At 41.5% G+C, this 16,161-nt stretch overlaps 2 long non-coding RNA genes across 2 annotated transcripts; both read left to right on the top strand.

Moving 5' to 3' along the window:
• Positions 1-1,575: 1,575 nt before the first annotated feature.
• Positions 1,576-3,825, top strand: LOC134435754 (uncharacterized). Its single transcript, XR_010032087.1, has 3 exons — positions 1,576-1,896; positions 3,365-3,434; positions 3,749-3,825. It is a non-coding gene; the product is annotated as an uncharacterized LOC134435754 (long non-coding RNA).
• Positions 3,826-4,329: 504 nt separating this feature from the next.
• On the top strand, positions 4,330-7,007 carry LOC134435753 (uncharacterized). Its single transcript, XR_010032086.1, has 4 exons — positions 4,330-5,122; positions 5,406-5,607; positions 5,851-5,995; positions 6,737-7,007. It is a non-coding gene; the product is annotated as an uncharacterized LOC134435753 (long non-coding RNA).
• Positions 7,008-16,161: the final 9,154 nt, after the last annotated feature.

Here is a 16,161-nt window from a genome sequence, read left to right as displayed (position 1 = left end):
GGTGTTGTGAGACAGGGAGTGATGGCACTGTTTAAAACAGGCCTAGTGTGGGGAGCTGTGTGAAGGGTAGGGGGGTAATGTGTTGTGGAGAGTTTCTGCTTGCGGTGTGTTTACGATGTTAGGGGAATCTCACAAAGACAGGAAGACAGGGAAGTGCGAGTGTGGGGAGATGTAGAGAACTTAGTGGAGATGTGTGTTCTTGAGGATTTGTTCAGGTTTTTAGTGATGGTGTGACGGTAATCTCACAGACACAAACAGGAGCACAGGGAAGTGTGGTGTCGTTTAAAACGTTTAAGGAGTGTGGGGATCGACAGTATGTACAACTGTGTGTTTAGGCGGCCCGCAGTGCCATTTAAAGTGTGTGTATGTGTGTGTGTGTCTGCGTGTGTTTGTGTGTATCTGTGTGTTTGGCTCAATGACTCCATAATATCGCCACACAAGGACTTATTTATTTCATTATCCCATAGTGGAGACAAAGATGCACTGTAGACTGCAACCCAAACACTCTAGAATGACTATCAACGGTATATTGTAGACTGCAACCCAAACACTCTAGAATGACTATCAACGGTATATTGTAGACTACAACCCTTAAACTTTTGAATGAGGAGCAACAGTGTATTGTAGACTGTAGACTACTAGCCGTACGCTCTAGAATGAGTATCAACACTCTAGAATGAGTATCAACGCTCTAGAATGAGTATCTCATGATGTGATTGCCTTCCATGCCTCAGCTCAGAGGTAGAGTCTAGATGGATTTCTCACTCTCACTCTCTAACACAGTGGTTCCCAACCTTTTTCTTAAGGGACCCATGTTTTTACTATTGTAAGCTTTGGTGACCCAACCACGCGAGCGCCCGCACGAGACGGAGTCACAAGATGCCCTCCGTTTCCTGCGAAAACTTATTTTAGTTATTTTATTCCTCAATTCGTCTTTGGTCAAATATAGAATAAATGTTTAATGTAGCACTTACAATTTGTTGCGTCTATGCATTTATAAGTTAAATGCTTTGTCTTTTATTCAACATGGGCTATATATATTTAAAACGAAACCCCTTAAAATCAAGAGGGCTCCGCGACCCCCTGTGGATCTTTGGAGACCCATAAGGGGGGTCCCGACCCATAGGCACACACACACACACACACGTACGTACGCACATGCGTGCACACACACTCGCACACACACATACGTACACAGTTAGTTAAGATGTTATGCAAAAATAATCATCGTCCTATTGTCCTTATCATTATGTGATACAGTACCAAAACATTACACATATAGCGCTGCTGCAATTAAAACAATACTGTATTGAGTCCATATGCTGGCCATCACTGCCCCGATTGCTGATATTGTTTTCTGGCTGCCCTAACAGGAAGGCAAAGTGCCATTCAAAATCTCTTTCACAAGGATAATCATCATCCTATTGTCCTTATTATGTGATACAGTATTTATAGATTGCACATGATGCCGCTGCAATTAAAAACATGTCCACACAGTAAAAAATGTCCGTAATTAAACGGTACAAACTACCGTATTCGTATGAAGGATTTTTCCGTTATCTCATTCTACGGATGCTTTACCCGTATTTTGAAGAACGCAATGCACTGTGGGATACACTGCCTAAACAGATGTGTCAAAAAATAACACATTGAGATGTGTGTAGACAGCATATTGACAGATTATGTGTCATTTTTGTGTAAGATTTACACAGAATGTGTGAAACCTGAAGTTAAGAGGTTCATTTCTGAGTCGTGCTTGCAATTGAGAAACTAACGGCCGTTTGGCTGTCCCCTCGCGTGACTGTGGACATTTGAAAGCAGACTTCCGCCCGCCTTTTCTACCGTTGGAAATGCAAGATGCGGGCGACTTGACTTCAGACACCGAGAGAGGCTGGCGTAAGTAATTCGCTTTATTTGTATAATTTCGTAACAATTACGAGTGTTAGCGTTAGTTTATGGTTAAAATCAAACCCTGCTTCACAACGTTTGCTGTACGAACATTGGAACAGCCTCAGTGATTCTGTGAACATTAAGCTAGCCTACAATCAGATTTAGCTAGTTATTGGTACTCAGTTAGCTATTGATCTTTAACGCTTGCACTATAAATTATATTTATTTTCTTTTAATTCACATGTGGACTAACTTAATGGTTAAAACGTTTTGTGTTGGGAAAATGAAAGGTTTGAAATGTGATATTGGATGGTTTGCTAACATTGGTTGCTAATAGGGTAATTAGCTGGTGGTGTGAAATAAGTCAGGCGGCACTTTACTGATGTGAAGTTGAAAGCTATTTTCTGAACATAAAAGAAAGAAAGAACGTCGGACAGAATTTATCCAAGGATACTGAAACACTACGGATGGATTGACGTAGAGCTAGTACCGGTAGTGGGGCATAAGTGGATGCTGCTAGTAACAGGTATCGGAGGGGGTGTCGTGCCGAAAAGTGAGTGCCTGCCAGAACACGAGTGCCCTCATTGAAACCAATGACATTTTTTGAGAGAAAATTATACACATTTTTGCAGAATGAATTACATAATTTATGAACTAAAATATGCTTATGAAACATTACTCGTCCTCCACTTAATATGAGCTATTTGAATGAAACTGTAACATTTGTTATGACAATTCTTCGATTCTTTTATGGAAATAATACTGAAATTGTAACCAGTTCTTTGTAATACTTCCAGAAGGAATGCAGATTCTTTATTGATAGGCTTTCCATCTTAAATTGTGTCGGATTTATCTGCAAAAATGGGTAACAAATGTCTGAAAAATTGGTCATTGGTTTCCATTGGTTTCAATGAGGGCACTCGTATTCTGGCAGGCACTCACTTTTCGGCACGACAGGGGCAAGAGTGACAGGGGCTAGCTAGCATTTTAAACTTCAGTTAAGCAGTTCTGCGTCAAATCATGTAAATCAGACCGTCCGCCACCCTGGTACATGATAAAGAATAGCACGAGTAAGGAAGCAGTATCCCACTGTTTTGTGTTGGCTCGATGTCAATAGACAAACTTTGAACCGTAGTTCTGTGTAAGTGTCGTGGTTTTCACCGTTTCAGTATGTAGTTGAATATGGTAGATATGGGCAACTGGTCAACACTGTCGTGTTTTGTCTCGGTAGACCTCGTATGACGGTGTTGGGAAAATACCGGCAGTTGTTTCAGATGGAGGGTGCGACGTGCGAGATGCACGCTCTGTTCGAGGGATAAAACGGCCACGCACGAGATTTTGTAGGCAATGGTAATTGGTGACGATACCATGGCGTTTGAAGAGAAGTTTGAGTTTTAGGTGGCAGAGTTGAACAGCAGACTTCAATGCACTGGGAACTAACGTGCTCTCCCCCTCTCTCTTCTCTCTTAATCAGGGCCCAGGTCTTGTGGCCACATCTGTCCAAGCTCCTACTCTGATTGAACAGTTGGATGATCAGACTGATGGTAAGTGTGTGTGTGTGTGTGTGTGTGTGTGTGTGTGTGTGTGTGTGTGTGTGTGTGTGTGTGTGTGTGTGTGTGTGTGTTTCCATGTGTATCATATTGTCTATGTGATCATGTGTCTCATTGCTATCCACTTACAGGCCCTCTGCCTCCTTTCATTTGTTTTTTTTAAAGATTTTTTTTCTGATTATTTTTCTTATTGTTGTATTGTATGCAATTGTGATAAATATGTTAATATATGTTATTGTTATAACACAGAGACTTTGGTAAATGTGAAATTTAAGTACTGCTGTACAATTTTCTGCTCTCATTTTCAGATGAAAAGTGCTACACAGTTCTCACACATCTTCTACCTCCGAAGCCGCTGCAGTGTAAAATCTGAGATGTCTTTTCTGGTTGATTTTGTGCAGGTATGTGTCAAAGGATAGTCACTTTTAAAACGTCTTTTAATTTTTAAAAACACTTTCATGCAGAGCCTCTGTTTGGACCTCATTGCTGTACAGAGTTATGACCTTGTTGTCACCAAAATGTCAATGAGCATATTTTAACCTGCTATTTAAGGCTGTCATAGCCATATTCTTATAACAATAGGGCAGTCATGGGTGAGCGGTTAAGGCGTCAGACTTGCATCCTAGAGGTTGCCGGTTCGACTCCCGACCCGCCAGGTTGGGGGGGGAGTAATCAACCAGTGCTCTCCCCCATCCTCCTCCATGACTGAGGTACCCTGAGCATGGTACCGTCCCACCGCACTGCTCCCCATGGGGCGCCACTGAGGGCTGCCCCCTTGCACGGGTGAGGCATGAATTCAATTTCGTTGTGTGCAGTGTGCAGTGTTCACTTGTGTGCTGTGGAGTGCTGTGTCACAATGACAATCGGAGTTGGAGTTTCCCAATGGGCTTTCACTTTCACGGCTTTCAATGCAGTTAAGTTCAAGAGAACTATAGTTTGGTGATATGGATCCCAAACGGAAGGGAACAGCAGCGGTTTGTAGTTGTAGAGAACTAATTAGCGCTAAGAGTTGTTAAAGGGACAGTTTGGTCAATTTCAACATGCAGTTGTAATGCTCACACTACCCTGGACTTGTCAGTGCCTGAGATTTTTTTTCTTCTTCTTCAGCTGTTTCCGAGATCCTGGTCATTGTAATGGGGGCAACTCTTTGTTTACATTTCAAAAAAACATTTTTATTTATTCCCAAAAACATCCAAAAGGTTATAAAACATCAGCAGACAACTAGCAAACAGCAGTACCTTTTGGGAAAATATTTGGAGTTGGCCTAGGTTTCATTTTTTAAAAATGTAAACAAACGCTGCCCCCATTAGAATTGCTCATATCTCGGAAAGGGCTGAGCCGAAAAATGTGCCATCACCAGGTACTGACAAGTCAAGGGTAGCGTGAGCAATACAACTGCATGTTGAAATTGACCAAACTGTCCCTTTAACCTGTTGTTTCTTGTTTACCTGTCACAGTAGCCCATAGCACTTTTGTCATAGAGAGCAACTTGGTCAGTAAATATCTGCCTGCTGTATAAAGTAGCAGTATTTGGATAAGTTACAGCTAACACGGACGGCGAACTTTAGACTGTATATTGTGTGTTTGACAGATTTCTGACAGCGACAGCGATGGTGAGGGAAGCAGTGTACCGAACTCTCAGATGACTCGGACCAGGTGACCAAACCCATGCAAAACACAATGTGAGTACACACACACACACACACACACACACACAGACCATGAGTCAACACAGTAGCCCCTACAATATTTTTCCCATTTATTGCTGTATGCTTACCATATCCATCATGTGTGTTGTGTGTGTGTATGTGTTGGTGTTAGGACTGTGCTGAGGCGTTCCGCCGCCCTCCCCCTCCACACCACTCAAGGCACGCCACGCACTGACACTATCTCTACAGTGTCTTGTCAACTTTCCTTACATTGTGTGTGTGTGTGTGTGTGTGTGTGTGTGTGTGTGTGTGACAGGGAGATTAACAAGAGGCTGGATGCTGCGTCCATCACCAGAGGGGCCGGGATTGCTGCGGCAGCTAGCCAATTAAAGGAGGAGGATGAAGGAGAGGAGTCTGACGATGCAGACATCGCCATCGTATGCAGGCCACGCCCTCGCAGGAAAACCAGCCAATGAAAACGCTCGCAGCAGCATCAGCAGAACACACCGGCACGACTGGTAAACTTAAAGATACGCCACAGACCAGACATACACCAAATACAACTAGCACAGGTAAACACACACACACACACACACACACACAGAGCAGGACATCTGTTTTGTATAGCGCTTTGCCTAGTCAAAGACTTTTTACAGGAAGTATTATAAATCTGTTTTATAGTTGGGGGAAGCCATGGAAAGTAGAGAACCCTATACAGCTGATGTGTGTGTAAGTAATATTTATGTGTATGTGTGTTGCAGACAGAGCTTCTGAAGCATGCAGTGGAAGAGCTGTCAGTCAAGCTAAAGGTCCCGCCCTCCAACCTGCTGCTGCTGCACGGAGAGGCGGAACTTAACACCTCACACACTATTGGCCAGCTAGGACTCTGCATCGCTGACATCATTGGTAGGAGTGTGTGTGTGTGTGTGTGTGTGTGTGTGTGTGTGTGTGTGTGTGTGTGTGTGTGTGTGTGTGTGTGTGTGTGTGTGTGTGTGCGTGCGTGTGTGCGTGCGTGCGTGCGTGCATGCGTGTGTGTTGGTGCAAGTCAGTCTTGGCTCCTTGATATTATACTGTATAAGTTCATACGTATACCGGTCATATATATGAAGAGTTTATTTGCAAAACGGTGTATCTCCATTTTGTAGAATGTTGGGAAATTAACAATTTTGTATTGGGCATTCCACTGCATTGCATTGCAAAATGAATTTCATATACCGGTAAGTTGAAAAAGTATGTTCTCAAAATATTTGAATGGCAAGAATTCACACATAGGTGATAGGACCTCTGGACAGCCATTTTCAATAATAAAATGCAAAAAATGGTAGATACACCGTTTTGCAAATAAACTCTTCATATGTATATATAAATAATGAAATTAAAAATGTATTACATTAAATTCACTCAGTTTAATGAAGATCTAAGAAGATGTCATGATATCAATGTATGTATACCTGTAGTTGATTCGGCTATACTTAGTTTGACTGGTATGCTCATACCTTTCAATCAGTTAAGTAACACTTGCTATTAAGTATTATTGATGATGTGTCTCTCTCTCTCTCTCTCTCTCTCTCTCTCTCTCTGTCTCTCTCTCTCTTTCTCTCTCTCTCTCGTCCTTTTTCTTCCTCCTCCTCTTCTACTTCTTCTCAGTCTGGAACCAACTTCACATCCCTCTTCACTGCACTACTGACACTGAGATGGAATCCACAACCCAACCACTAGTGGTCTGCATTGGGAACCTGAAGAGTCTGTCATCACCACCAGGAATGACCGCGTGACCATTCCCGTTGCAGACGGCCTGACTTGCACAATTGACAAGCTGTTCAAGCTTTACTGGGTCTGCAACTTGTCATATCCAGCACAGCTCAGCTCTGTTTTCACCTTCTTTGAATATGTTTATGACGTTCCATCTCAACCAACAAACGACCACTAGAACTTCTCTCAAAGCTTCCCAGCAACCCAGTGATCACTCAACATGTGTTTATGCCCAAGTACACGCTTTGTCAGATGCACAGGGCATGACGATAATATGCAGCCAAGATGGCTGTTCAAGTGTACAAGGACTTACTACGTAGACACCACCAGTCCACAACAACAGAAATGGGTGTATCTTTCAATGACTCTTTTGAATCCACTGACATTCAGACAACCTATGCAGCTTCAAGTAACACCTGAAGAAAGAGCATTTTGTGTTCCTTCTCAAGGACAGATTCTCTATAATTTACCACTTAATGACAATTTATCTGTGTTCATGCTTGTTAGGATTATTACTGAGAATTATTTTGATTATCATTTTGGCAACACTTTATTTTAGCATTACATCTATTAGCTCTAATACATACAGTATTAATGCCTGTATGCTCTAAGTAACTTGTAAGGCATGCACTAAGCAAAATCAAATATATGTTAGGCATGTATTCGCAAATTACTTGTTCATGCACAATTAGGGATTTATTACCTAATATAACCCCAATAAGGACCTAACAAATGTTTGATTTCGCTTAGTACATGCCTTACAAGTTACTTATACAGGCATTAACCCATTGATGCTGGATGTTGCATTGGCCCTGGCGCCTGGAGTTTTGTATGGCATCAGCACCCTTTTCTGCAAGTGCTTTAGGCATCAATGGGTTAACATATTATGTATTAGTGCTAAGCGATGTAATGTTAAAATTAAGTGTTACCATCATATTTTTAAAAAATATATATGTTGTAAAACTGGACGATTGTGAAATGATATGATGTGGCAGATGTAAGACCCATTGATGTAATGCAGAGTTTTCATTCAGATGAACTGTCTCTTAACCCAAGGTACAATGTCTTTTCTTTCAATATGTTGGAAGCTATTTCATAACAATGTTATTTTCAAGAATATTCAACACTATTTCGAATTTCAAGACTTTCTGGTTTTGTTATACACCGGTAATGTTGTTAAGAGATGATAGTGTACGAGTCATAATCAATACTTCATGAAATTGGCAGTGGTGTTAATTATTCTTGAAAAAGATAACATTTGTTATCTCCCCCTCTTCTGAAAAGCCTAACAAAAAAGAATATGACAGTTAAGTTAATGTAATACTTTTTTTTTTATTTGAGTGTAATCACAACTGTAAAAAAAAAAAAAAAACGTTGTAGAGGTCTTTTAACAGTGCAAGAAAACACACGCTAAATATATGTAGTCAAGACTTTTGAAGATTGAACCTTGTAAACAAAAGTGTTTGCTAGATAAAAGTAAACCCCCCCTGTCACTTTCCATGTGATAAATGTCAGTATATATTTGAAAACTAGAAGTTTCAAGGTTTTTAATGCTGTCACTTTTCTGTTTGAATGACAACTCACAGAGTTACAGATGTTTTTGTAGAAGTGACAGATGGGGTCACCGGTGACCCCGTAGACCTCAGAGTGTTAAGGAAAGACTGTATGAGTCATTGTGAATACTTGCTGAAATACTGAATAAACAGAATTTATTGTAAATCTACGGAATCCTCCTTTTTATAATGAACGGAAGTACATGTAAATGAACAGAAAATGTACTGTAAATCTACGGAATTCTCCTTTTTTATGATGTACGGAAGAGCATGTGAATGAACGGAGAATTTAGTGTAAATCTACGGAATTCTCCTTTTTTATTATGAACGGAAGTGCATGTGAAAGAACGGTGAAGTTGCTGTAAAATTACGGAATTCTCCGTTGTAGAATAAACGGAACTGTCCGTCACATAACGGATATGTCCCCGGTAATAAATTGCCAGGACTTTATCCGTTTTTTTACGGATTTTTTTTTTTCAGTGCAGCAATCAGGCTGTATTGAGTCCATATGCTGGGCATCACTGCAATTCTTTTCTGGCTGCCCTACAAGCCAAGGCAATAGCACATTGCAAATGGTCCAGAGCATGCTGGCCTGTTTAGGTATTCAATGAAGTTAAAAGGGCATGCCATTTCTCCGTTTGTTAACCTGCATTGGCTTTGGCAGCTGGTGGCGGTTCAAATTAAGCTCATTGCTTTGACTTCAAACTCTACAAAGTAAGTTTGGAGCATGCCCTTCTGCTAACCTGAAGTCCAAGAATAAAGTTAATTGTCTAATCAAGGGTGCTCTCAACCTCATCACAAACAAGCCATCTGGCATTGGACTCTATTTTCTGTTTCTGTACCATAACAGTTAAAAATGGTGAAACAAGTCCTCAGTGGATACAAAAGTAGTGTTGGTGTAGTCTTGGACTTGGGGATACCAGGGATATGGACATCTGAATTCTGTTTTAAAGAGCCATGAAATGGGTAAAATTATATGTTGTGAGTTTATGATATCAGTCCAAGCACGAAGTTGTGCATGTCGCTGATAACAAACAGTGGTTCAACATAGCACATGAATTTGGAGCTTAGTTGATAATCTACATTGGTGAGGGGCTATATCCTATCAACCCCACAGGCAAAACACATTTTCTGGCGCTATAGTTTATCTTCTTACTAGGCCATAAAAGCAGGCAATAACATTGTTATACACCTTTAAAGAGATGGTGTATGACTTGGTCATAAAATCATCACTCACCTTTAGGCCGCTTACACATCAAGGCGGTGAAGCGTCGCAGGATGGAAACAACTTTTACTGGCGGTGGCGAAAATACGTGGAAACACACCTGTCCTCCCACACCAACCGGCGGATGTCGGGCGTCACCGGCTCCGCTCCGCGCTGCATTTGGAAAATAGAACTCGAGCGTATTTCTCACACCTGCGACCGGCGTTGTCCCATTCAAATGAATGGCAAAGTAGCACGCTAGCTTTGGTTGTGGGGGGGATGCCCACAACCGCGACGCTGTCTGTGTGAAAGGCAGAGTAGAACACACCGGCCGAAAATAAGTAGAAATACCTCAATCGTCTCGCTTCCGTTCCGCGACGCCTTGGTGTGGAGCCGGCCTTAAGCTGGGCTTACACTGTGCGACTTTTGCCCCGATTTGGCACTCGCACGACTTTTTGAGAGTCGGGCCAATTTCTTGCTCAATCGCAGGTCAATCGTGAGTCTCACATCGTGCTGTGTACATGGAGTAACGACAAGCGATTTCGCCTCACGATCGTACAATCGCAGGCTCGCAAGAAAATCAAAACGGTTCTGGTCGTGGCTCGTGTGTATATCGCACAGTTAAAGCAGTGCTACGACACGATTTGACACTCCACATGCACAAATTAATAGGGCCGTGCGATTTGCTGTTGAGCACGACCTCATCTCCGTGTCAGGTGTGCAAGTTCCCTCCTCTGTAGACCGGGGGAACATGCCTGTCACGTGGTACAGTGGAAACATTTCGCTCGCATCCGACTGTCGGCTCGTGTAGTGTGAGGACGTGAGTCATGAGCTGTGAACTTTTAAACAGTGAAATTCCATCGTGCAGTGTGAGCAGAAGCTTAAGACCCACGAGTGAAAATATCGCACAGTGTATGCCCGGCTTTAGACTAGAGAAGAGTTTCCTAACCTTTTTTGTGCCAAGGCACACTTTTTCCCTTGAAAAAATCTCGCGGCACAAATGATAATTAAAACAAATAATTCTCTGATAAGAATGACTATATTGTTAATATATGTGGCTACAAAGTGTCTGAATAGCAATCAAATAAACACAAAACTGTATTGTTTTAGTTGCATTTTATATTTCATCTTTCAAATAAAAAGTGCACTTAATGTTCACTTCTTAAAGAAGCTATAAACTTCAAAGTAGGCCTACAATTTACAAATTGTTATTCTGTCCAAAAGCATTCTATTAGCAGGAATACAGGAAATATTGCTTATTCTGACAGTAGCAACATTTGGGAAATATTTCACTGAAGATGAATATGTACAAATACCAATCTTAATGTGAAACCTATGCGTCTTTCACCTTTGGCTAAGGCCTGCCCTAAAATGCCGTTTAACCACAATCACAACGCTGTAAAAGGACGAGGTCGGACTCAGAAGAAGTCGGACAGTTTGACAGCGCTCCATGAACTCAAAGCGGAAATCTCATGTTTTCAAATGCAAGATATTACGGTCATATTATTATTAAAAACTGATTGGAAATTGTGCCTGGGGTGTTTGTGACAAAGGTGCAAGTTTCCCCGCGAGGTAACAGGAGGTAATCGCTTTCCCCTTTCCCTAAAACCGGGCTATATTATGCTTACCGGCAGTTGGATAGTCTGGCTTGAAGGGTCTCGGCATCCTCACACTCGACTAGAAAGCACGCGGACCAACAAACTACGTTGTGTGCTCAATCATGCCACCACCTCACTCGTTTAACTTTTCAGTAAGGTTGTAAGCAAAACACAAATCTGTTTCAGGGTAGGATTTTGGTTTTCTGACCTAATTAATGAAGAAACAGCGCTAGCAAAGTTAACTATCAGTCACGTCAGGAGGATTGTTTTGACTAGCAGCTGATGGACGTTTTTGTTAGGGCTACTGAAGATACATCAATGCAATTCGCTACCTGCTGCCACCTAGTGATAAGGAATTATTTCATGCTTAGGACGCCAGTCAACAGCAGACACTAGGCTACTAGAAAATGGCATCATTATTTGATGATAATAACGATGATTTAAAAAAAAAAAAAATCCCCAAGAATTTTCCACGGCACACCTGACGATCTCTCACGGCACACTAGTGTGCCGCGGCACAGTGGTTGGGAAACTGCCCTAAGCCTTTTTCCACATGTGCCCATGACAACGTTCTGAAGCATAAATATGTCTGAAAGCACAGATGCTCGTTTTATTTTCCATAACTTATCTGCAATTTATCTGCGTTCCCACGAGCGTTCAGGGGTGGATATCTGTCTAACCATGGACAGGGGGAAAATGCATTAAAACTTGCAGTTTGCCGATGTAACATGCACGCCCCCGGGCATACCTGTTTCGTACGGGCGTACTTCCTCCAATGACTTCGATAACTCCCCCCACGTCAGTTTGAAGAAAATAGCGAAGCGCAGCAGCAACGGTATGCCGGCAGATTTTGTTTGGACGGACGACAAGGTGCAGTTGATGCTAAACACCACCTTAAACTGCAAAGCCACGAAAGCAGTGGAAAATGTGAATTGGGAGAGTGTGCAGAATACAGTTTTTCTCGATTGCTTTAACACATTCCTTGAAACAGAAAGTCACAAAGTCCTCATCATGACTATTTAAGCAGAGCAACAGACACATGTTGACTGAGTCTCTGCTGTGCTTCTCTAAAGCACACACACACACATACCTCCTCCTTGCTGCTGTTTCTCCTCCAACACACACACACATGCATGCACGTATATAAAGCACACACTCCAACACACCCAGTACACGGTTAAAATGCACTGTTATCCTTTTCTTTTCTTCTTCATACAAGCACGTTGATAACTTTTGATTGGGTTTTGGGGTCTCACTGACGAGTGAGTTTGTGTCTTTGAATCGTGAGGCGTGTTGCCTTCATATTGTTTTTTTTGTTGTGGAACTGGCTTGGCTAGTTTGTATTATTTTTTGTTATTGTTAACCATTGGATGCACGTCTATCTTTTGGCTTTTGAGGTGTAAAGTAAAGACGTGTGGCTTGATTTTTATTTTATTTTGCTGACGGTAGCTTTGTTGACTTATTATTTAGTGGCAGAATTCTAGGCCTGCCTGACGCCTGAATTGGTTATTCTTAGTGCCCGACTAAGCACTGTTACAATGTTACACATATTAACACATTCTTGTTGCACTGGCACATTCTCCATACATTTAACACAATTTTGCACAACAGTCAACACGGCTGTCAGTTAAGTAGTAGGCCCTATAAATGTCATAGATTTAACACTAACCATACTGATGCAAAGTTTCCCCACATATAGAAACTACCAACAGCAGCACAGGCACACTCGGGCACCTGTTTGACACGCCACCCCAATAATCTTCAATTAGCAATCAGTCTGCACACAAACAGTTTCAATTAGCAGCCAATCATCAGACTTTAAAAGGTGGCACACACACAAGTTGTTCTTTAGCTTCTCAACGGGACACTATAGATAGATAGCTCCTTTTTGCTTATCTAATTCTGAAGGTAAAAGTATTGTGTGGAGAGAGTCAGTTTTGAAATGGAAACATCTTTGGGAGGGTGATGTGAAGGGCAGACATCTGTTCTCAATTGCCAGTGGCGTTGCAGATTCAGTTGTGGTAGTCGTAAGGATGATGTAATAATTTCTAGGCTGTTGATAGGGCATACATGTCTGAACGGTACATTATTTATTTTGGGGGAGCATGCGGATGGTTTGTGTGCTTGCCAACCAGTAAAGACAGTCCAACATGTTTTATTGTCATGTGAGATATATGACTGTCATAGAAGAGCCTTGGTAAGTTCTTGAAGGCAGAATGGCCCAAAGGAGGAGTCTCAAAAAAGTGTAATGACTTTGGGGGTGGGTAAAGGCAGAAGTCACTAGCTTAAATTCCTGCGAGATACAGTTTTCAGCTGGAAAACAAGTTATTTGACTTTTACAGTAGTAGTGTGAAGAATATTTTCAGGGATATATTTGCTATGATCGTTTGCTCATTCTTATGAATTCTGTGTTGTGTAAAGAAATCCAAAAGGCGGCCGTGCACTGGAGGAAGACCAAAAGTGTTCAATGCTGAGCAGGAGGCGACAATTGTGAATATGGTTATAGTGAACAACGCTATCAGGCTGCGTGACATCAGGCAAGCAGTGGTTGATGATGATGACAGCATATTTAGGAATGTTAACACAGTGACTCTTACAACCATTGACCGTGTCCTGAAGAGGAACCATGTTGCAATGAAGCAGCTGTAAAGAGGTAATTTTCAAAGTAACTCTGAAGCAGTGAAGGAAGCCAGGTTCCTTTATGTAGAGGTAAGCAAATGCCTATGCCTTACAGTAATGCCTTGTCATCGTGACAGCTTTTTTTCTCACAGAAAATCATGGAGCTTTAGACCGAGGCACAGCACCAGTTCATCTCTGTGGATGAAGCTGGCTTCAACCTGTGCAAGGTTAGAAGGCGAGGGAGGAACCTCATTGGGCACAGGGACACAATTTCAGTGCCTGGTCAGAGAGGTGCTAATGTTGCTATGTGTGCTGCAATATGTAATAACGGTATACTCTGCAGCCTGCCAACAATGGGGCCATACAACAGTGACAGGCTGATCATTTTCCTGGTCTCTCTACGGGACAAGCTGATTCCTGCAGAGGAGAGAGGGGTGCTGAGGGCTGGCATGCCATTGTTTGTGACAATCTGGGACAACGTGGCATTACACCACTCATGCTAGACGCGTTGTGATATAACGAGAGGCTACACGGCTCTCAGCGGTACAGTTCAAACAGTGCAAGGACACAAGTTTCAAATTAAAGGGTTTTTAATGATGTTCAAAAGGGGTTAACAGAAAATGTCTTTTAAGTTCAAAAGTCAAAACAAGGATTCTTCTTCTTAAGGCTCAAAATAAACAATGTCTCTGTTTCCTATATAGACAGGTCATCAGCTGGGAAAATTAGGCCTTTCGTCCTACCGCACTTTTCTCTGTGGATTACTGACCAGAAGGACTATTGGAAGAAATTAAAACATGGGGCCACGTAAATTTTTGCTCAGAATTCAATATGGCCGCCATTTTCCAAAATGACTTGTTTTCATGCATTATTACATTGTACTATAAGGTGATATTCATGAACAATTAACTGCTTTCAGCACTATTCTGTCCTATTTCCTTACATACATGTTTACGAAGGTTGACTAAACTAAAACAAATGAAAATTAAGATGGCCACCTTGCAATCTCCAAAGGAAAGTGCTGAAAATAATAATTGAAACGCACATACCGAGTCTATAGCTTGGAAAATTAGGCCTATTGTCCTGTCAGGGTTTTCACAGTGCATTACACACAGACATCATATATGAAGACTAGATACGTCATCGCGTATTTCAAGCACGTCCGCACAGGTCGGCCATATTAGAGCAGCCTAAACTCTCCACAGACCCTCCGTTACAGCTGAAGTAAAGTGAAGAGTTGAAACGTTGGGATACTTAATGTATGTATTCTGTTGCTTCGCTGAAATATTGACACGTGTTTATAAATGGTAGGGCTCCTTAAAACTTAAGTGTAGACTGGGGTAAAACGCCCAGGAGAGTAATAGGCCTATGCTTCCCACTTAAAGGGGTATGCCACTATTTTGGGGCTTATTACAGTTAAACTCGTTGGCTGGTGTTTATAAAGGTGGTAAAGTGTCATATTTTTCATGTTAAGCGTTGTCTTGCTTTAAGACAAGTTAAAAGAGGGAATATGTCGCTAAGCTAGTGAAAGTCAATGTATCCGTGTAGCATTATAGCATGCTACATGGATACATTGACTTTCACTAGCTTAGCGACATATTCCCTCTTTTTACTTGTCTTAAAGCAAGACAACGCTTAACATGAAAAATAAGACACTTTACCACCTTTATAAACCCTGCCCAACGATTTTAACTGTAATAAGCCCCAAAATAGTGGCATACCCCTTTAACCTATTTGTCAAAAAAAATAGATAGACCTACAGCTAATACACATTTTAATCATTGCTGTGCATTACGTTGACGGCATGGATATATTCATTGCATCAAATTATAGACGACAGAGATGACGTACTGGAAGAGAGATGTAGCCTACAGCGCAACAAGTTAATTCTATCTGGATGGCTTTAGCGTCACGACTCATTTTGAACACAAGGTGGAGCTGTCGAAACCAAAGTAGAATGTAGACTAAAGTGAACGTTTATTTGTTATTTTACTGAAAATATAAAAGATTACTTTGTGCATTTGTTTATGGGGTCTATTTAATTACCTGAATAAGCCTACTGAATTATATTATACATGATTTTAGACCTATGAACATTATAATATAATGTAATATAGCCTAATATAATAATAATGTGGATATGCATCACTATGCAGTATCAACATATACTTTCGTTTGGAATTTTTTATACTGTGTAAAAAACCAACCCTTTCGAAAATCGAAATAAATTTGAGGGAATTATGGCCATCTGAAGAGTATACAACACCAAAAACTCACTGCAACTGGTTGAGCCAGCAGGCTGCTCTATCATGGCCGCCATGCGCGGACGTTCGGCTTGCATGACGGGAA

The sequence above is a fragment of the Engraulis encrasicolus genome, chromosome 20 (assembly GCF_034702125.1).
Source record: "Engraulis encrasicolus isolate BLACKSEA-1 chromosome 20, IST_EnEncr_1.0, whole genome shotgun sequence".
In the NCBI taxonomy this organism is placed as follows: domain Eukaryota; kingdom Metazoa; phylum Chordata; class Actinopteri; order Clupeiformes; family Engraulidae; genus Engraulis; species Engraulis encrasicolus.
Note: the sequence above shows the minus strand (reverse complement) of the source record. Positions and strands in the feature narration are given on the sequence as shown.